This window comes from Delphinapterus leucas, chromosome 2 (assembly GCF_059928025.1).
Source record: "Delphinapterus leucas isolate spDelLeu-1000000601 "Yukka" chromosome 2, BTC_Dleu_Yukka2, whole genome shotgun sequence".
In the NCBI taxonomy this organism is placed as follows: domain Eukaryota; kingdom Metazoa; phylum Chordata; class Mammalia; order Artiodactyla; family Monodontidae; genus Delphinapterus; species Delphinapterus leucas.
In genome coordinates this window covers 150,871,473-150,892,764 of record NC_143130.1, presented here as the reverse complement: position 1 = coordinate 150,892,764, position 21,292 = coordinate 150,871,473, and the positions used below count along the sequence as shown (strand labels likewise).

The window sequence follows — 21,292 nt, the reverse complement described above, 5'->3', positions numbered from 1 at the left end:
GAAAGAAGGAAGAAAGGAAGGAAGTGAGGGAGGGAGGGAGGGAGGAATGGGGTGGGGGAAGGGAAGGAGGGAGGGAGAGAGGGGAAAAATAACCAATTCGTTGTTGTAATACTACATATAATCAATGTAAGATTTACTTTAAATACAGTCAAACGCATCCTTCTCATCTTTAGTTACTATAATGCCGTAAGATTTAACAGAAAAGAAAAACTAATCATAGAAGACTAAATAATAACAAACTGTCCTCCTTATATCATTGTGTTAAAAATGTTATAAAACAGCATGCAAAGTATGATCCCAATTTTGCTTTTAAAACATACACATGGTCACGTAGAAGGACAAAAATGAAAGAAAACTATTAAAATATTAGCAATCCTAAAAAGCAAATGACCCAATTTCTCCTACAATAAATTACATGAAAAAAAAGGAGAGAAGGGAAAATGTTACAGACTAAAAGTCTTGAAAGAGACAAACACAATGCGTTCATCAGGCTTGGATCCTGATTCCAACAAACTGTAAAACGACAATTTTGAGACAAAGGAAGTGAACATGGACACCAGGACAAACTAGAAGTAAATAATATTAAATAATCATTAATTTCATTAAGGGTAATGACATCGTGACTATTTTTTAAGTCATTATCTGTTTAAAATTCTTACTGAAGTATTTTGGTTAAATGGTATAATATCTGGGCTGTGCTTTAAAACTCAGAAAACAATTTTTTTAAACAATCAAAACAGGAAGAAGATAGATGGAACAAGAAAGGCAAGATGTCTGTACTTGTTGAAGCTAGACTGATGGGAACATGGGGGATCGCTGTGCTATTCTATTTTTGTGCATGTTTGAAAAATCTCACAAATAAAAAGTGAAAATGGTTGTAGAGATAGTTACCCCTGGGTGGTAGAGACTGGGTGATCTTGTAGGAATTTGGTAATTTTTACTTTGACGTCTGTGCCCTTTAGGAACATCCACATTTTACACAATAAATATGAATTACTTTGGTTGTTTGAAGAAACAAATGTTACTCTTTTAGTGGATGGATGGATGGATGGATGGGTCTTTCAATGCCCAGTTCCAATGATGCCACCTCCATGGATTTAATTCCCCCTCTACAGACACCTCAATACATTTTACTTGTACTTCCACTAAACGCCTAATTACATTTGATCACTTAGTGTGACAATTTTTAATTATGTCTTATTTCCCCCCTTAGAAAAATAAGGGGCATTTCTTTTTTGTATGTCCATCCCTGTCAACACTAAGCAAAAAGCTCTGTAAATAACTGGAGTTAAACAGTTATATACTTAATTGAATTAACTTTCCCACTAATAGATCCAGGGAAGAAACAAGCAGCAATAGCAGGAGAATGTCCTACTGCTTGTAACTACAAAAGCTTTATGGTTAGAACATGCCCAGAGGTCCCTATACCCATCAAATGTTACCTAGACAATTTCTCAAACCATTTATTTTCCAATTGACTGGGGGAATAAAACGTCAGTAGCAGAAAGGGGTCAGTTACTGAACTGAGTTAGACTTTTTTTTTTAATGACTCCTTGAAAAAAAAAAAATCAAAGTCTATTAGTTCTTGAGCAACCATTCATTATTTAGCTACTGAAGACTCCTCCAGAGCACTGATCAGTCCATTTTCATTAAGGAAACCATTACAGGAAGAACACAGAGCTAGCCATGTGCGGAAATAAACAATGGTTTGAGAAACATCCCCTGCTCTGAAAAGGCTGATGTTATCTGGAAGGGCTGTACACCCACACCTCTCATAGACTCACTAGAAACTCTGGCATGTTCTGTGCAGATGTAAACAGTAGCTTTCCTCAAGCCTAGGGCCTTGCTTAAAAGTCATTTCCGGGGACTTCCCTGGTGGCGCAGTGGTTAAGAATCTGCCTGCCAATGCAGGGGACATGGGTTCGATCCCTGGTCCGGGAAGATCCCACATGCCATGGAGCAACTAAGCCCGTGCGTCACAACTACTGAAGCCCACGCTCTCTGGGGCCCATGCACCACAACTACTGAGCCTGCACCCTAGAGCCCGTGAGCCACAACTACTGAGCCCACGAGCCACAACTACTGAGCCCACGAGCCACAACTACTGAAGCCCACGCACCTAGAGCCCGTGCTCCGCAACAAGAGAAGCCACTGCAATGAGAAGCCCACGCACCGCAACAAAGAGTAGCCCCAGCTCGCTGCAACTAGAGAAAGCCCGTGCACAGCAACGAAGACCCAATGCAGCCAAAAATAAATAAATAAACAAACAAACAAACATGTCAACTAAAAAAAAAAAGTATTTTCCAAAAAGACACAATAAAGCCCTCCTCCCAGGAGAAGGAGTACAAAAACCCCCAAAACACGGCATACTGGACGCCCCTACACATAAGACTTCACCCACCATATGGCCTGAATTTTGCTTGCATGATTTTGACGAAAGCCACTCAAATACTAGTGAAGACATTTACACGTTCCTTTTATATCTAAAATATTCTTAGGTATTGACAAGCATTAAAACAAAGCTCAGGTTTTAAACCAAAACCCCCAACACTAAGAGTTTCCCAAGGCCTTTGAGACACGTCAGTGTATCATGAAGAACTGGCAGGTGCTAGCTCTCCCCAAGTTTCACCTCTCATTCCATCCTGTGACCTGCTCCCAGAAGCCAGGTGTTCAAAAATGCTTTCACCCACCCAAGTTTTCAAGGCAGGGAGGGGAGGCAGAGCGATGCATAATTCCCACCCTGCCCTCCACCCACTCAAACACGGTTCATGTTATTGCTTCTCTGTTTTCTGATTCCTTACTTTAGAAGTTCAAATCTACTCCTAACAGCAAACTTTAAATTTATGGGACAGTCAAGAAAGTGGGTAACATGGTATCGTTAGAAAGAATCATATCCATACAAATCCAGGGCCCCCCACATATGAGCAGGTACTAAGAAACAAGACACTCCTCCAAAGACAACTTAATTCCTATTCCCATGTGTTCTATTTGCCACCGACTGAATTTAGAAGAGGCAACGCTCTATTTGATGGGGACAGCTGTACTCTCAGGTTCTGAAGAAGATAAAGGTAAGAATTCGGTGAGAAGAAGTTGTTCTCACTGAAAAGAGAAAGGTGATGATAGCATTAGCAAATGTGCAGGGGTCACAGTACAGTTAGTTCTACAGTCTGTTAAAATGTTTTTCTTTAAGAACAAAGACGAAGCTTTGAATGATAAATAAGCATAATGAAATAATGCTGAAGTGACCCCCAGGCATGCCAAATTCAAGTCAAATTAGTCATGGCCAAAGATAAAAGGAAAAATCTGCAATCATCCCTTTGCTACTCTAAATTTTTAATATTTTCATATTACATTATAGTCAACTTTCAGTTAATAAAATTTCTACTTGTATTTATCTGAAAAAATCTTAAAAATGATACAAATGAACTTATTTACAAAATGCAAACAGACTCACAGACTTAGAAAACAAACTTATGGTGAGCAAAGGGGAAAGGTGCGGGGGAGGGATACCTTGGGAGTTTGGGATTGACATATACACACTACCATATTTAAAATAGATAACCAACAAGGACCTACTGTATAACACAGGGGACTCTATTCTGCAATAACCTAAAATGGGAAGAGAATTTGAAAAAGAACAGGTATATGTATATGTGTAACTGAATCACTTCGCTGTACACCTGAAGCTAACACAACACTATAAATCAACTATACTCTAATATAAAGTAAAAGTTTAGAAAAAACAAAATATAAAATTTCAGCTCTTATTTATCTGAAAAAGTTGCCTCCCTTTTGTACCCTCAGTGCCACTGTGAAACTCTAACTCAGGCTGACGCACAGAATCTAACAAGTCTACTCAAGGTCAACATTTGAGCTTTTTTCTTCTAGGTGTTAATATATTCAAACCTCCTGTTATTAGTTAATCTACTGTCTTTGTCACTGGGCTATGTTTAAAGGAAACTATTGGATATAAACAGCTGTTCTCTCATGTTTTAAGGAAGACATAATTTGTAAGAAAAATGAGAAAAGGGGTAGGGTGCATCAGTGGATAAGAGGGAGTTCTACAGGATGGTCAGCCAGGGAGAAAAGGGGTAGGGTGCATCGGTGGATAAGAGGGAGTTCTACAGGATGGTCAGCCAGGGAGAAAATGTTTTCCAAGCTTCCATTTCTTAAGTGATTTGTGAATCTGCTATAGACATTCTATCATCTGGATGGCCAATGTAAGGCACTACGATTATTAGGTTTCTTGCTACCACTCCACATAACACCAAGAAAAGGCTAGGAGAATGCAATGACATACATATTTTTTCTCTCTTTTCACACTTACTAAATGGTTGGGACTTCCCATAAAACAACAAAAAGGATGTCTTTATTTTTTGTGTATTATACCCGCAAGCTATTAGTCTTAAGTAAATGTGACTAGTGTTATTCTTTTTTATTTTATTTTCAAGAAAAAAAAAGAAGTGAAGAGCTTTTTAAAATTTCCTCAGTTACTCTCCCATTAAAAGCAGAAGCCTGGAATGCAATAACCAAACTGAAACAAGGGAAAAATTTAAGTAATATCTCACTCACCTATGAGTACCTAATTGTCTATACAAGAATGGAAAAATCCAAAGAAAAATATACTTGAGAAAATTATTCAAATGTCTTAAAGTTAAAGCTAAAGCACATAATTTAGTCAGAGATCATTTTCAATTAATATCACTGTTTCTCGTTGGGTGTTTAGAAAGAATATAGCAATTTTTTAAAATTGTTAAGGGAAGGACAAAAGTATACTTTCTCAGTTCAATTTTATATTCTAGAACAACACTACTCAAAACATAAATAAATTAAAAAATATAAGAATGATGCATTCAATAAGCTACACATAGGACTACATATAAAATACAAGGTTTTGTGGGTTTCGGCTTTATGGGGTTTTTTTTGTCTTTTTGGATTTTTGTTTTCTTTTGAAGGAAGGGAATTGTTTTGGATATTCCTTAAATAGAGAGAAGTTAGGAAAGAAGAATTGATTTAGAAAAACCAAGAGTCAAGCCACCAGCAGGTGTGGAGAACTGCTGCATTCATGGCTCCTTCCCCTCTGTTGCCCGAGTGGAGCCAGCGTTCATGAATGCATAAGAGAAGACTCTCCCACCTCACCTAACAGATGTACTGTACCAGCATCATCAGATATTACCACCATTAAAAGAAGTGATCTAAGTGCCCAGGCGTTCAGGTTATTAAACTCAATTTAAAAGACAAGATGTAGCTGCTCCAACATAAAAGCTAAACAGGCTTGGCCCTCATAATAACCCTAGAACTTAACACTTCTGCTAAGAACTGTCATATTCAAGTGTACCAACCAGGAGATGATCCTTATTTAAGAGTGTTTAAAAATACCTTAAGACATACAGGGAGTGCACTGAAGTTGCACATTTCAATAGTATACAGGTACTGAGGAGAAAAAAAAAGGAAATCTTGGAAAACAACTTCCAAGATAGAGGTGAAAACCAGAGGGCACTCAATAACATGCACTGATTTTTTCGTCCTTCGCTAAGTACCTGAGCTACGGCTACCTACATTGAGCAACCCTGCAGGCTGTTTGCTTCACCACTCAGCAATTTTTTGATGGTTGCAAAGTACTGCATTCTCAAAGGTAGTTTTTCAGTTGTGTTGCTAATAAAAAAACTTAGGCTCTTCAAATGGCTAAAAATTACAGAGATCTAAAAATCGTTCTTGGATTCCTACCTCTTTTAAAGAATGACTCTGGGAATGGTCAAATCATTGCTAACAAGAAAGTGTCCTAATGTACTTTAAAAACATTTTCAGAGACAATCATTCCCCAATTTCTCTTACTGAAATTCAAGGAAGGTCAGAAATAGCAAGCCACTTTGAAATCAGTGCTCCAATTACCCAGCAGGCGTCTGAAAAGAAGCCCTCAGCTCTGCACACAGGTTTACAGAGGTGAGATGCTCAGATAACCTTGACCGTCCTTTATAGAATGCAGCTCTCCGGAAGAGCTGACTCCTTAGGCAATTTGTTTCTGCTTCTGACACAGCAGGCGATAAAAAATTCCCAAACTCTTTGTTTCAGCATCTGGCTGAAAAGGTTAAGTACAAAGTACCAAAATCAAAGAAACTCACATAACCCCAAACCACTTTTTTATCTGAATTTAGGAGCTTAGCATATTATAGCATTTCAGCCTGTAGAAAAGTCTCTTTCAATCGAATTAAACTGTTATTTTGTTCAATGAGAATGTCACTTGACAACTGAGTAAAATGTTTGAGAAATATCCACTAAAACGTTGGGATAGGCACAGGACAGAACTGGGGCTCTACCTAGCAGTAACCAAGAGCAAATGTCAATCAATCAGATCATCCAGCCATCTCTCAATTTTTCAGGATACACTTGGTATTCCAAATTATACATTAATGCATCAGGGTTAACAAGGCTCTTATTCAGAACATGGGCTGGGGTACAACCTCCCATCAAATTTTAAGAAACACACAGAAGATGTTCTGAAATGCAATTATTATGGAATGAAAATAGACGTATGTAACAAAAATATTTTTATTATTAAGTTGACAGAAAAATATCTGAAGTATTTACTGTAACAGTGAAAATGCTGAATTCAGAAATCAATGACTAAAAACTGCACAGGAGTCTCCCCTCTTCCCCATTTCTGCCTCTCAGCAGTAGAACAACAAAGGAGGAAACACCAGTGGGGAAAAAATATAGAATCAAAATTTACTAAATCAAAAGTCTGCTGTGAGTGGCAGGTCTTCTAGGAATGAACACAGGAGTTTGACAAGCCTTTGTGACTCATCTACCAACTCACCTGATTCCACTTCAAAGTTGGTGGTAAATCTTACTTCCGAGTCCAACTTGAGGTATTCTCGCAAAATCTGGAATAAAATAATTATGAACTTTAGTATAAGATTATTTTCAAATCCTGAAAATAGTAATAAAGGGGAAAAATCACAGCTACAAATCAAATCATAATTGTGAAATGTTATACTTTACCTCTAAAACCCTCTTTAATTTGTAATCTCTTTATGTGCAGTTCAACACACACTTAAATTTAAGCCAACCAACAGCCACTCCCACTTATACAACAAATTCCTAAACCTGACTGTTCAGTCTGGAAGATCACGTTTCTCTCCACATGATCTGATCAGGAAGTCTGGGGAGAAACCCAGGAACCAATATGAGTAAGAAGTGCCCCAATAATGTGATTTTGATGTAGCTGGTCTATCACCTGCCTGTGGGAACCACTGTTCCCAACCAGTGGTTCTCCACAGGGGGCAATTCTGTACCCCAGGGGGACATCTTACAATGTCTGAAGATATTTTTGGTTGTCACAACAGAGGAAGGGGTTATACTACTGGAATTTAATGGGTAGAAGCCAGGGATGCTGCTAAATATCCTACAAGGCACAGGACAGTACAAAGACTTCTCCAGCCCCAAATGTCAATAGCAGCGAGACTGAGAAAGCCTGTTCCAAAGCAACCGAACATTCTGACGATTTAGAAATTCTACAGTTCTCACACTGGTCATTTCAGATAGGCTATATATAAAAACTCTACTATAACCATAAAACATTTCCTGTGACTGCAGGCATATTATTAGTTGAAAGAATACATATACATGCCCAACATTAAAATTTGCAGTACATGTACCTATTTCTAAAAATATTAAAATAAGTCAGACTATACATGTCCAAAAGGGCTTCCAAGAAACCAAGTTTTAATATTTGCTGAGATGAAACACTATTTCAAACTGGGTTAATTCCCAAACATATAAAATGGAAGCTTAGAAGAGTAAGAAGAACCAGAACTTCGTTTCACTCACAGATATTCCCAATTCCTGGTGAGGACAAAGGGGAAAATTTCCCAGCCTGTCACCTTGGATAGTAGGACATCTTTCATTCAGCCAAATATAAAGGTACTTCAAAACTTACATTACCTGCATTCAAAATGAGACTCGCTGAGGGCCTACCATGTCGCTGGCACTATGATCTTACATAATACAGCAGAACAGAGTTCCAGAAGACCCTGCAACAGGTCTTTCCTACCCTACCATAATCAATGGTACAAACATCAGACGAAAACTGTGGGGAAAAGAAACCTGAAAAGAATATTCTGAGCATCGGATACCCCAGATGATGAAACCTGCAGTTTTCACATGATTGGCCTACAAATTGCACCTACAGAATGGGTAAGGAAGCCTGGAACACTTGAAATATATACTTTGTTTTGTTCATCTTAATTAATAAGTTATAACCAGCTAATTATATAAACAAAACATACCTGACAGTTGATTTGCACTAGTAGTCTACTTAGAGACTGAACAAACATGCCAATGTCAAACTCAAGTGAAAGGATATGATTTAAAAACATACTTAGAAAGATTCCACCAGAATTACTCCATTCCAACTGGATAACATTTCCATGATGTGGCATATGGGCTTATATTCTAATTACAGTCTGATTTCTTCCCCTGAATCTCCAGTGCTATAAAGAAACTACACAAATCAAACTCACCCACAATCATCCCAGGTGGCAAGCACCTGGGTGGTTGGCAGGTTGACTAGTATTCCTATCTCAAAGCACCAGGGGGGTCAGGAGTCCAGGTAGGATCTGTGGCAGAGGCAGGGTTCCAACCTAGAGCTCTCTACCCAGCCCTGGAGACCTGTGCACAAGCCATATTATTAGGAAGCTTTGCTGAATGGCACGCGTTTCCAAAGGTACGGCTAACACACATTCTAGATTCAAGATGCCCATTAACTCAGTGTAGAGCCCAACATACCTCCACTACAAAAAGAAGACAACTGGGGAAGGCAGCCTCAGACAAAAGCAGAAAAACAAAGACAAACTTTTTAATATCCATCCATGGCTGTGGCTTTATGAAGCAAAGTAATTTGGGGGCCTTCCTTTCTTCCTCCAATAAAGGAAGAAAAGAAAGCCCAAAAATGAATAGGAAGGTTCAGAAATATTAGTGCGCAATCTGAAATTTAAGCCCCACCTCCATTTTTCTAGATTTAAATCAGCCTTCAAATAAAAATTCATAATTAAATTTCAAAACATAAACACTTCTATTTTTCTCTCTCTCAGCAGTAAAATATATTCTGTTCCAAAAAGGAAAGCTTGCTCAATTTCCTGTCAAAAGCAATCCAGAGAAGGCCACCTACACTGTAAAAGCAGCAAGAAAAAAAAAAAAAAAAAAAAGCTGAAGAAAAGCCTGTATGTGTGGGAGTGTTCTAAATGAAATGTAACTACCACTCTGGATTTTAAAAGCTTTTTTTCCTCGATCATTCTGAGAAATATAAAAATTAATGTAACTGCTAAAGAGAAGTTTGTCCTCTAACCTATCTAAGGAAAACAAGCCCTATGATGGATTTTAGTTCCATGAAAGAGAGGAGGGGGGTGGGCAATTCAAGGCCTTACCCCGTGATTTTCTGTACTAAAAGGAAAGGGTAGAATTCTACCAAATAGATAACTTACACTTAACGTTCACAGAAAGAGAAGGCTGCTCTGACAATTAACCCTAACCCCATAACACCCTACTCCCATCTCAAACCATGCAAATTTTTAGACTAGGGCCAGCTTGGTCCTAATACGCTTAACCTAAACCTTTAGGAGCTAACCATTCATACATACAGTATTGAGACGGCTAGACTGTGGATTAGTATAGCATTGAATTCGCCACTCTATCAATTTCCCCTTACCCCGCTTATACTTTCTGAAAACTCTAAATTCTAAGACAGCAATCAACCAGCCCAATACTCTTTACTAAAAGCCTGCTGAAACATGCTCAGTACTAACGCAGAGGCAGTATGGTAAAAGAAAAAAAAAAGAGAAAGAAAGCTTAAATAGCTCACCAGAAAACTGAGGAGAAAAGAATAGCGCAAAGTAAGTTGAAACTAAATATAATATTATCATTGAATTGAAATACAGTAAAGTGTCAGATTTCTGTAAGTCATACTTTCCCTCGAAAGAAGTTTGTCACAAAAACAAAATATAGTTGAAGGGAAATAAATAATGAGCAGGGAAAAGAATATAGTAAGGAAATGATGGTGAATATTTTAAAACCAGAATACCAAAAGACAAATCAAGATATAACAGGAAGCCACACAGGAAGGGCAGCTGCCAGACAAGACAGCACGGGAAAGCAAACCTCTTAAACCTTTCAAATGATTGGTTTCATAAGCTAATGATTTTGAAAAAGTCAACTCACAGGAGGGGTCTTTTTTGTTTTCTTTAATAATCTCAAGGAAAAAAAAAAAAAAAAAAAGAGCTGCAAGACTAGAACAAATAATTTCCCTGAACCACTTGAAAGTAAGTAGCTAACATCACGGCCTATCACGCCTACAGAGTTTGGTGAGTCATTTCTATAAACAAGGGCATTATCTTCCAAAACTGCAATAACTATGACCATCAACATCCAGAAATTAACATGGACATAGTATGGTCATCTAATGGTCCCAACAGTGTCCAGGTTTGACTTTCTCCAATGATCCCCCAATAGTGTCCATTTTAGTAAAAGGATCCAATCCAGGATCTCACACTGGCACTGACCTTTCACAGCTCATTAGTCTATTTCAAACTAGAACTCCTCAGACTGTCCTTGACTTTCATGAACTTGACAATTTTGAAGATTTCAGACCAGTTTTTTTGTTTGTTTTTGCGGTACGCGGGCCTCTCACCGTTGTGGCCTCTCCCATTGCGGAGCACAGGCTCCGGATGCGCAGGCTCAGCGGCCATGGCTCACGGGCCCAACCGCTCCGCGGCATGTGGGATCTTCCCGGACCGGGGCATGAACCCGTGTCCCCTGCATCGGAAGGTGGACTCTAAATCAGTGCGCCACCAGGGAAGCCCAGGCCAGTTTTATATTGAATAGAATGTTCCTTACTTTGGGTTTGTTGATACTTAATTGTTGATTAGATTCAAGTTATGACTTTTCAGCAGGAATACCACAGAAAAGTTCCTTCCTCTCGTTGCACCCTATCAGGTAGTATGCTATTTTGATTTTTTTCCCTGACTGGTAGTGTGAACTTATATCACTTGATTTGGGTGGTATCTGCCAGATCTCCCCACTGTAAAGCGACTCTTTTCCTCTTTGTAATTAATAAGTATTTTGCAAGGTGATACTTTCAGACTATATAAATATCCTGTTTCTCAACCAATTTTCACCCAATACTTTATGTCCACTGATATTTTTTTTTTAAGTAATTTTTTAGTCTGATAATTTCAACCATTTTAGTGGGGGAAAATGGTATTTAGAAACCAAGATCCAGGTGTGCATATTGCAACTGGATTATCACTATTCCTAGGTCATCTAGGTGAACAGAAGCACACACATATATGCACACACTGACTTCTTCATTTCTTTCTGTATCTATCCATGTACACTGAAAACTGTGAGTTCATAGTTAGCCTGAATTCCAGCCCAATACTGCAAGATTCATTCTAGTTTTTCCCTTTCCCTTCCTATAAGAGTGGTATATCTAGTTCCCATTAACCTCTATTTCCTTACTGGATTCATCCCCACCCCCGTGTCACGCAATGCTGTCCTTACCTCTGACCCAGTATCAGAAACAGCCTGCTCTAAAGGATCAGTAACGGGGAAGCCTAGATAGACAAAAACGTCTTAGGTAAAAACCACTCTACACCAAACACCACAGAAAAAACTGCAACCCCACATCCATGACCATCAGCAAAGGCCAAGTGGAGAACCAAGAGTTCTACGCTCCCTGGCAGTGATGAAGCACTCTTATTAGAGACTACATATAACAGGATGCCATTGTTACGAGGCCCAGATAGGCAAAGCTAAAAACACACAGTAGTCCCTTCCTATTCTCAAAGGACACGTTCCGAGCCCCCCAGTGGACGCCTGAAGCCACAGATAATGTTGACTCCTATAACAGGTACATCTCGGAGATGCTGCAGGTTCAGTTCCAGACCACTGCAGTAAAGCAAATATCGCAATGGAGCAAGTCACACAAACTTTGGTTTCCCACTGCGTATAAAAGTCATGTTTACACTATACTGTAGTCTACTAAGTGTGCAATAGCATTTTGTCTAAAACAACAAGATACATACCTTAATTTAAAAATATCGCTAGAGAATGCTAATCGTCATCTAAGCCTTCAGGGAATCATAATCTTTTTGCCGGTGGAGGGCTTGAAATATTTTGAGGATTACCAAAATGTGACACAGAGACACGAAGTGAGCAAACGCCTGACACGGGGTTGCCACAAACCTTCAATCTGTAAAACACACAGTATCTGCGAAGCACAATAAAGCGAAGTGTCATAAAATGAGGTATGCCTATACATACCATGTTTTTTCCTATGCATACATTACATATCATTCATGCACACATGGTAAAGTTTAATTTATAAATTAGGCACAGTAAGCGATTAACAATAATAAAACAGAACAATTATAACAATACACTGTAATAAAAGTTATATGAATGCAGTCTCTTTCAAAATACCTTATTGTACAAATTTAATGCCTTTTCTGTTTTAACTAAGCACTTACCACACACTGTGGCCATAACTTTTGCGGTCTGATATGTAGCAGCAAACTAGCACAAATTTCTTTTTCCTTCTTCACAATGTCATGGGTAGAAGATTCATTCGTACCTTACCAACAGCATATGATTTTCTTTTCTTTCCTTATTACATAAGAACTTTCACCTTTTCACTTAAAGGAAGCACTTTGCGGCTTCTCTTTGGCACAGGTGAATTGCCAGCATCACTATGCTTGTGCTTTGGGGCCATTATTAAGTAAAATAAGGATCCCTTTAACACAAGCAGTGCAATTCCACAACAGTCAATCTGATAAACTGAGCCGGCTACAAAGTGACTAACCAGCAGGGATACACTGGACAAAGGGATGGTTCACATCAGGGGAGGGACGGCCTGGGATGGCGTGACATTTCATCACATTACTCAAAACAGCGCACGATTTAAAACTTATGAATTGGTTATTTCTGGAATTTTCCATTTAATATTTTCAGCCCAGAGCTGATCACAGGTAACTGAAACCACAAAAAGAGAAACCTCGGATAAGGGGGGACTACCCCTCGGATAAGGGGGGACTGCCGTATTGTCTACAGATACACTCATTTTAAAAAGCAAGGGAGTGCTGAACATAAAATTCAGGACAGCTCTCCCCTCCAGAGGGAGGCAGGAGGGTGGGATCCTGGAGGAACACGCAGCAAGTTCAAGTCCTGACCCTGTTCCGGTTCTTAGTGAGAACCTACACGTGCTGAGGACCAGTTCCTTGACAGACACAACAGTGCTTCACCAAACCACAAAGTCTAGCACGGTCTCAATTTTACATTTGCGATTTGAAGCTTAAAGAGGTTAAGCATGCTGCCTGTGGTCACGCAACTAATATACAAGAGCCCAGATGCAAACCCAGGTCTGACTCAAATCCTCTTTCTACTGTGCCCTCTGCTATTCCTCCAACAGAGGAAGGAAGATGGGCAGGAGAAGTGAAGTTACGATTCTGAGGGTAAGACTCCTTCTGTGCCCCTGAACCATTTCCAGAATGGTTTTCAGGGTATGGGAGAGTCTAGGCCAAAACCAGGGGGTAAAAATCTTTCTGAAGGCAGGGACACAATCCTTTAGGGATAGTTTCTATCACATTCCATAGGCTACAAATTCTAGTTCAATTCAGTCACTAATAAGATCTCTCTTTAGAGGGCCCTGGTAAAATCCTAATTGTTTCTTGGTTTTGTTTTGAAATCAGGGGACAAGGGAGAGAAGACCAGCAACCCATTCATGAAACTCCAACCACAGCCTAAATATGGTGCATCTGTACATGGCTTAGTGCACAGCTTGAAACATGAAATCAGTGACACAATGTCGGGCCCTTTTGAAGAATTTATACAATGAGATAGGAAGGCAGAACAACAATACTACTCCAAAGGAAAGACTGGGACATCCCGGGAAGCTTAGATACCACTCAACTACCTGAGGGGGTTTAAACTGCTAAAACCCCAAAAGATGGATCTCCGTAAAAAGAAAACAAAAGGAAAAAAAAAAGCAAAAAGATAGTATATTTATCTTCTCAAAGACTCAGAAATAAACACATTCTAACTGCATTTCTGGTAAAAAAAAATCTCCAGAGTCTACTGAAGTGATTAATAACAACTCACACCACCTGGTAAAGTCTCATGATCCGCACTAATGATTTAGCGATCTCAGTTCATGCTTTCTAAATTAATCTTTAAAATGGAGTAAGTTTTTCCATTGTTGATTTCCAGGGAGCAGAGTATAAATTGAATCAGAAATAATTGTAAGCCTAGCCTCCCTCCCAAACCCTCCCCCGCAAATTCACGAAGCTCTATCTTCCCTCTCTATCAACCTTCTCTTTCTGAAGAGGAAAAATCTAGACCTAGGCGAGAGACCAAAGAAAATGCTACAGAACAAATGAAATAAAAGGACATGTGCAAGATGGTGCAAAGATAAATCAAAACTCACTCAAGCTTTATATTGTAGCCTAAAATCGTCTACAATATATAAAGGTTAAGAAACGTAAAATCATCCTGTAAATATAATAAGCACACAAAAAGCACACACACAAAAATAAATCGCGCTAGATAAAAAAGGGAAGGCATTTAAAAGAACTCTTCGGGGCCAAGCCTTTTTTTTTTTTAAGCTTTTTCGTTACTTTCTTTATGAAAAGCAATCAGGTGCTGCTGAAATCAGCATCAGGCATTACAGAGACAAGAAGTTACCCTGAGGAATTTCGCAGTGAGGATGACAAACTGAATAAATTAGCCCATAGGCACTTGTTTCTTTCATCCTACTGTATTAAGTTTACGTGATCACAAGATGAGCAGTAATTATCCTTGAGAATTAAGGGAGAATAGCCCAGCTTTAAAGGAACTCTAAAAACTGAAACATACATAAGAAAAAATGTATTTCTTTACCGTCAAAAAAAGAGAAAACCTGGAAACACGTTAAAGTGTTTCATTGTAAATTCCCAGATAATGAACTTTGGGTAAAAATCAATATGGCTATTTGAAAAATAAATCCTCCCAAGCTAATCTAATTTATTGTTATTGAGACAACCCACTCATCAAGGGACTGCAGGAGCTGCATTTCTCAACATTAATGGACTTGACAATTCGTGAAGACACAGGAAAAATGTTCTTCGCAGAAAAGTACATACCAGTGGTTCTTTGATCCCAAGTTGTACAAACTACTTCTTATTCTTCCTTTCCCTGTAATTCTAAGCATAAAAGTTCTACAGAGAGAGAGAGAGTCAAGCAAATAAACTGACTGGAAAAAGGCTAAAGTGGTGATGACAAGAGAAAAAAGTCCTTTTACAGGCTTATTATCATCGTAAGGCTTCTCCATCTCTATTCATTTGCTCAAACCAAAAAACCTGGGATTCATTCTCCATTCCTTTCTTTCACAGCCCGCATCCATGCTGTTGAGACCTATAACTTCCACCTCCTGAAGACCCCCTTGAATTCCTCACGCCTCCCCACCTCCACAGTCACCACACTGGTCTCATGCACTGTTATCTCTCAACTAGACAGCTGACCCACATTCCTCATTCATCTTTCTACCCCTGATCAATTTTCAGAGTGGTCACACTGACTTTTTTTTTTTTTTTTTTTTTGCGATATGCGGGCCTCTCACTGTTGTGGCCTCTCCTGTTGCGGAGCACAGGCTCCGGACGCACAGGCTCAGCGGCCATGGCTCACGGGCCCAGCAGCTCCGCGGCATGTGGGATCCTACCGGACCGGGGCACGAACGCACACACCCTGCATCGGCAGGCAGACTCTCAACCACTGCGCCACCAGGGAAGCCCCACACTGACTTTTTAAAAGGCTAAAGTATATATTATCCCCCTGCTGAAAATCCCCCAATGCTTTCCATGTACTGAGATGCCAAGAATGTGAAGGATATACGATTTTACCCTAATTTCACACTAACAAGTTAGCTGCCACAGTTGTATGGATGCTGGCAGAAGACATGAGACTCCTGGGTCAAAGACAAAGGACTTCATTACTCATAGCAATAGCAACAACCAGAGTATCAGCACTTTTGGTGCCAGTCCCTTCAGTCCCAATTCCCATGAGGTAACACAAAGAAGGCCAGATGACACCTGCACAGCAGTGGGTTGTGTAACAGGAGAGGAACCCTGAGCTTAATGAACCCAAGTCTTCTATAATGGGCAGTAAGCCCGTCTGACCTTTTCCCCAGGAGACACTGTCTTTATTACACTAGACGATAGTGTGCCTGATCTTTGCTCTGGAGGGAGACACTCTATCTTCCAAGGCTGCTGACCATACAAATCATCCTTGAAAAGGCAGTCCAGAACAAAGGTAGACAGTGCAGAAACTTAAGACACGTGGAAAAACTCTCTTTCAACACTAGAATGAAAGTCAAATTTCTCAACATGGTCTACAAGGCCCTAAAAAATTGATCCCTTCCTCTTCAATTTCATGTGGAACCCCCTGTCTCCCCAGCTTACTATGCTCTAGCTCCAATGGCCATCTTTGGTGTCCTCTTAAGTAAGCCAAGCTCTTTGCTGCCTCAGGGCATTTGCCTGTACTGGTCCTTTTATCTGAAATGCTCTTTCCCTGGCTTAGATGTCACTTCCTCAGGAAGACCTTCCTTCATCAATCTATCCATTTACAACCCCACACTCACTGTTCACTTACTTTTTTTTTTTTAATAACTTTAAAGGCTTTTTTTTTTTTGGTTGCACATTGGGTCTTTGTTGCTGCGCACGGGCTTTCTCTAGATGTGGCGAGCAAGTGCTACTCTTCGTTGCGGTATGCGGGCTTCTCATTGCAGTGACTTCTCTTGCTGTGGAGCACGGGCTCTAGGTGGGCGGGCTTCAGTAGCTGTGGCACACGGGCTTCAGTAGTTGTGGCTCGCGGGCTCTAGAGTGCAGGCTCAGTAGTTGTGGTGCACGGGCTTAGCTGCTCCGTGGCATGTGGGATCTTCCTGGACTAGGGCTCGAACCCATGTCCCCTGCGTTGGCAGACAGATTCTTAATCACTGCGCCACCAGGGAAGCCCTCACTTCCTTTTTATCACTTGGATCACTCATTCACTCAGTCAATAACCATGTATTGAGCACCTACTATGTGCTAATCATTATTATTGTTTATTTATTTACTGACAGTCTTCCTTTTGAGAGTAGAAACCCTGTCTTTACATTCAGCCACAAAGGCCTAGAACTTAAAATCATGCCCTCAATAAAATTCTGCTGAATAAATGAACAACTATTACAACATGAAGTACTGAAGTATTTCCAGGTCAATATGGGAAAACGGCAGAGCACTGCACCAAAGGATGGAATAAGAAGCTAAAGTCCTAAAAACCCTGGACTTGGTAATACGTGAGCAATTCTACTAAGCTCCCTGTAAAATGAAGAAAATCCCTCTCCTGCCTAACTCACAAGATTATGTGAGGATCAAATAGTGGAATCTATTTGGAAGCCCTTGCAATGCTAAATGTAATTTAAAACAAGTAACAAATTGATAGTTAACAGTCATGAGATAGTTATTCGTTCAACAAGAATATACTAGGCCCCTACTATGAGGCTGACCTTACTATGGGAATTTATAATAAAAATGTATAACTTAAAATGAAATTAGAAAACGTTTTGTTCTTTAATAAACTTGAAGGGGAGTCATTTTTCCCCTTTGAATACCCTATGGACATAGCTTAAAAACTTTCAGATAAAAGGTGAGTCACCTTTATCTGCCCCTGATCCCAGAATATCATGTTTTTTTGGTTACTTAAGTGATATATATATATTTTTTTTCTTTTTCAGATTATTTTCCCTTATAGGTTATTGTAAAATATTAAGTATAATTCCCTGGGCTATACAGTAGGTCCTTGCTGGTTATCTATTTTATATGTAATAGTGTGTATATGTTAATCCCAACCTCCAACTTTATCCCTCCCCTCTTTCCCCTTTGGTAACCATAAGTTTGTTTTCTATGTCTGTGGGTCTATTTCTGTTTTGTATGTAAGTTCATTTGTATTATTTTTTTTCAGATTCCACATATAAGTGATATCATATGATATCTGTCTTTCTCTGACTTACTTCACTCAGTATGACAATCTCTAGGTCTATCCATGTTGCTGCAAATGGGCGTGATTTCATTCTTTTTGATGGCTGAGTAATATTCCATTGTATATATGTACCACATCTTTACCCATTCATCTGTTGATAGACATGTAGGTTGCTTCCATGTCTTGGCTATTGTAAACAGTGCTGCAATGAGCTTAAGTGATTTTTAAGCAAGCCATTCAAATGCCAATTTAGAAAAATTTTAGACTATATTTACATCCCTGAATGCCAATCTCCAAAAAGGAATTTTTAGCCTTCTGACAAAGTTAGGAATTTATTAATTTTTTCTCCTTTAACTGACTTCATGTGAAACCAAACACAGTCTCTTCACTGCAACACGGTGTGGGTGTGGGTGTGGGTGTGGGTGTGGGTGTGGGTGTGTGTGTAAAATGAAGGGAAAGTAAGCTTCATCTTAGATTAAAAAGAGCAGTTCAGAGTCATCGCACCAGGTGGCCAACAGGAGAAAATGCTGACGTGTGAGGAGAGGACGGGCAACTTGACTGCAAACAGGGACAGTCAAGGCAGACACACCCCACAGCTGGCGTGAGTTCACCAATAAACTCATCTTCTATGACCTCACAATAAAATTACTCGAAATTAATTAAAAAGGGTATTGCTGGGGCTTCCCTGGTGGCGCAGTGGTTGAGAGTCCGCCTGCCGATGCGGGGGACACGGGTTCGTGCCCCGGTTCGGGAAGATCCCACATGCCGCGGAGCGGCTGGGCCCGTGAGCCATGGCCGCTGAGCCTGTGTGTCCGGAGTCTGTGCTCCGCAACGGGAGAGGCCACAACAGTGAGAGGCCCGCGTACCGCAAAAAAAAAAAAAAAGAAAGAAAAGAAAAGAGGTAAAGTGGAATGTGAGACCCATATGACTAAGCTTCCTTTTAGATAACACTTTTCAAATTCAATATGCCTATACATAAATAACTAACAACAGGTACATAGTGCTGGTAAACAGGAGGAATAACACGAATAGGTGCTAATTCATGTTAGCACGAAGTTAAAAGTTAAAATCAAGAAGAAAATGAGAGACTTCCCTCATGGTGCAGTGGTTAGGAATCCGCCCGCCAATGCAGGGAACACGAGTTCGAGCCCTGGTCCGGGAAGATCCCACGTGCTGCAGAGCAACTAAGCCCGTGAGCCACAACTACTAAGCCTGCACTCTAGAGCCCAGACGCCACAACTACTGAGCCCACGTGCTGCAACTATTAAAGTCTGCATGCCTAGAGCCTGTGCTCTGCAACAAGAGAAGCCACCACAATGAGAAGCCTGCGCACCACAACGAAGAGTAGCCCCCGCTCACCACAACTAGAGAAAGCCCGCGCGCAGCAACGAAGACCTAACGCAGCCAAAATAAATAAATAAATAATTTTTTTAAAAAAAAGAAGAAGAAAGTATGAAAATGGGGGAGAGAAGTACATGGGAAGGCTCTTTGGAGCTAAGAAAGACATCCAGGTTAAGAGGGATAGAGACAGATGATCCACAACGTACATGTGAGAAACATTAAAATAGAGACACATGCGTCTATACATACAGACACACACACACACATACAATTATATTCAGTAGCTTTTCATTACACATGTGAAGGTCTCTCAAAAAATGCCTCCATACATATTATGTATTTTAAAGATGGCTACCTATTCCAAATCTGGGAGGAAGGGGACAGGAGCAGTTACCAAACTATTCACACAGGCTTCATTAACCACACTTTTACAATAGTAAATACAAATACAATATAGGCATCTAGAAACTTCTTCCTTGATACTGCTTTAAATAGCCAGTGTCTAATCTTGTCTTTTGATTAAGCAATCTCCCTTATAAATAATAATGATAGTTACCATCTGAGTACCTACAATACACCAGGCACATTATATTCTCTATCTCATGTAATCAATATAACAATCCAGGGAGCTGGGTGTTATTATCCCCATTGTACAAAGGAGTACACGTAGGAATCAGTGAAGTTTTAAATCTTACCCAAGATAAAGTCCCTTGGCCAAGGTCAAACTACAAACTGAGTAATCAGACAAGCAAGAATCCAAACCCAAGTCTGTTTGATACAAAGCCTGTGTTTCTACTACTGTATTATACAACCTCCACCTTACAGTATATAAGATAGGATAATTGTAATTTAGGAATTATTTATATATTACTAGTTTATTGTTCATAATATTACATAAAAATGCACATTATAAACTATAACCTATGTTAAAATATGTATTTTATAAATATCTTTTTGGAAAACTACATGGCAAAAATATTTATGATATTTATGAGTGATAGGATCGCTAGTGAATCTTCTCAATTTCTATTTTTCTAGTTTTTCCTTAATTATGATATTTAACTTACAAAAAGTAGAGCACACACCAAAAAACTACCTTTTAGTACAGACACTCTTCTCCCTGTTCTCTGGAACCTATCAAAACTAAATTTAGATTATAAAACACGATACAAGTTTAACAGACGCTCAGAGGTGAACAAAAGGTGAACAATGAAAAATATGGCACAGCATTAAAATCACAGAGAAACTTGGTAGCACTAAGGAAAAATAGCCTTATTTTATTTTTTATTTTTATTTTTTATTTATTTATTTATTTTTAACATCTTTATTGGGGTACAATTGCTTTACAATGGTGTGTTAGTTTCTGCTCTATAACAAAGTGAATCAGTTATATATATACATATGTTCCCATATGTCCTCCCTCTTGCATCTCCCTCCCTCCCACTCTCCCTATCCCACCCCTCCAGGCTGTCACAAAGCACCGAGCTAATATCCCTGTGCCATGCGGCTGCTTCCCACTAGCTATCTACCTTACTACGTTTGTTAGTGTGTGTATGTCCATGACTCTCTCTCGCCCTGTCAAAGCTCACCCTTCCCCCTCCCCATATCCTCAAGTCCGTTCTCCAGTAGGTCTGCGTCTCTATTCCCGTCCCACCCCTAGGTTCTTCATGACATCCTTTTTTTTCTTAAATTCCATATATATGTGTTAGCATACGGTATTTGTCTTTTTCTTTCTGACTTACTTCACTCTGTATGACAGACTCTAGGTCTATCCATCTCATTACAAATAACTCAATTTCGTTTCTTTTTAAGGCTGAGTAATATTCCATTGTATATATGTGCCACATCTTCTTTATCCATTCATCTGATGATGGGCACTTAGGTTGTTTCCATCTCTGGGCTATTGTAA

The 21,292-nt window shown here is 39.5% G+C and overlaps 1 protein-coding gene across 27 annotated transcripts in view; it reads right to left on the bottom strand.

The window, feature by feature from the left end:
- The window catches only part of SIPA1L1 (signal induced proliferation associated 1 like 1), a 499,569-nt gene that overhangs the window by 288,319 nt on the left and 189,958 nt on the right, over window positions 1–21,292 (bottom strand). For 25 of the 27 annotated variants that reach the window (XM_022570226.2, XM_022570222.2, XM_089907908.1 and 22 more), the window contains one exon: window positions 6,818–6,884. The gene's annotated coding sequence lies outside the window, so the exon portion shown is untranslated. Of the gene's footprint in view, window positions 1–6,817; window positions 6,885–7,002; window positions 11,977–12,080; window positions 12,266–21,292 lie in introns of those variants that run through there. The other 2 variants (XM_089907906.1, XM_089907921.1) reach the window with 2 other exon arrangements.